We start from the raw sequence: 1,790 nt of genomic DNA on the forward strand, positions 1-1,790 counted from the left end.
CCTGACATCATGCACTATTTCGTGCATTCGATTGACAATCAGGTTAGACGCATGATTTACAAAATACTACAATTCCTTTATACATGTTTAACTTGGAAGTAATAGTGTACAGGAAGTAATAAGGAAGTGCAGTTGCTTATGTAACATTAGTGATAATATCCAATAGCTGGCTCTCAACAAAACTTGAAAGCATCTACTGTAGCTACTGCAGCATTCACAAGCTTTTCAACCTTTTGTTTAAACCTCATCTCATTAAATTGATTTATCAATCAACCCAGGCAGAATCCTTAGCAGTGTGGTAGGTAGGCACCAGCCTATTATGCTTTTAAGGTTCCCATTATACTACACTACATGCAGTGCTAAAAAATTCAACCCATGATTACTCCCATTTTTTGTCTTATTAGGACACCCCTGAAATTTGATATTAATTTTAAACTTTACCTTGTGAGAAACTGCTGGGTTTACACTATAAGTATTTCTCACCATGGAAATGTTCATTTGGCAATCTTAGATTATTGTGCTCCAGTAAAATGACCATAGTTGTTCTCTGACTGATTATCCTTTACCATTTCACACATGCAGTTTCATACATTATGTATGATGCCTCATACATGCTATTATTCTCCTAGGATGGTGACTATCCAAGAGAAGTGTAGGTACAACATACAGTACATAATGGTACATTCATTCTGATAGCATACATGTAATTATTAGCCATGTCATTGCAGGAGATCCAGGTTATTCTGGACTTGAGAAACCAAAGGGTAAAACACTGGTGACAAGGGACCAAGAAGACTGTTGTGGGAGTAGGTATGTACGTTAGTAGATGTTATAGAGTGGCCGTCTGAGGATTTTGTGATATGCCATGATCAGTGGGGTTGGAGGCTAGGGGGCTGAATCCCCCCTCGGTCTGCTGAGGAGGGCTTAGCCCACTCAGAATGATATCTTGCCAAAATTATCCCCTGGAGTGGGGCTGAAAACCCTGAAAAAGATAAATATATTCTAATTGAACACTCAAATACCCTAATAGAGCAGTCAAAAAACGCTTCATAAAAACGTGTTGCAAAAAGGTAGTCTAAAAACCCCAAAAAAATTTTTTGTCTACAGAGGAAATCGAACCACTGACCTCTTTCTTGAGAGAGTTGGTGTATTACCACTGTGCCAAGTGTTTCCAGGTGTATAAAGCTATTTTGAACTGCTTATATGCTGTATGTAAATAACCCTAGTCAACATTTCTAAAAGCCGGTTTTAAATACTATTGACTAAAAAGTTGGTGACATGCTTCAAATTGTGCGTTCTGGTGAACTTTGAGTACTAATGTAGTCATTATTCCAAATAGCTGACCATGGATACCACATAAATCTTACCACTTGGGCCTTGTGAGAAGGCTTGGTATCTTCTAATGTCTGGCTAGTTACCTATGTCTCTGTCCAGCTAATAATTAGCCCCCCCCCTTTCAAAAAATCCTAGATCTGCCCCTGGGACTGATACAGAAACTATAGAATTGAATCTAGAATCTGAGCACTAAAGGAACAGCAATTGTGGAACAGGTAAAATGCATAAGTTATAAAGACAGAACCTCCACTACATAATACTGTACATGCCATAAAATTGCTTACTCCAACAAAACTGAACTGTTACTGAACATATGAGCATATAACAGTACCAATTGGTATAGACAATGGTAAGACTTCTATACTTGAAATGATCTCTATTTTTTCAATTCTTGGTTGAATAATCAAATGATTGTACTGTGTGCTTATTTCAACTTGGATAGAGGGTATAGAATC

This window comes from Dysidea avara, chromosome 1 (genome assembly GCF_963678975.1).
Source record: "Dysidea avara chromosome 1, odDysAvar1.4, whole genome shotgun sequence".
In the NCBI taxonomy this organism is placed as follows: Eukaryota; Metazoa; Porifera; class Demospongiae; order Dictyoceratida; family Dysideidae; genus Dysidea; species Dysidea avara.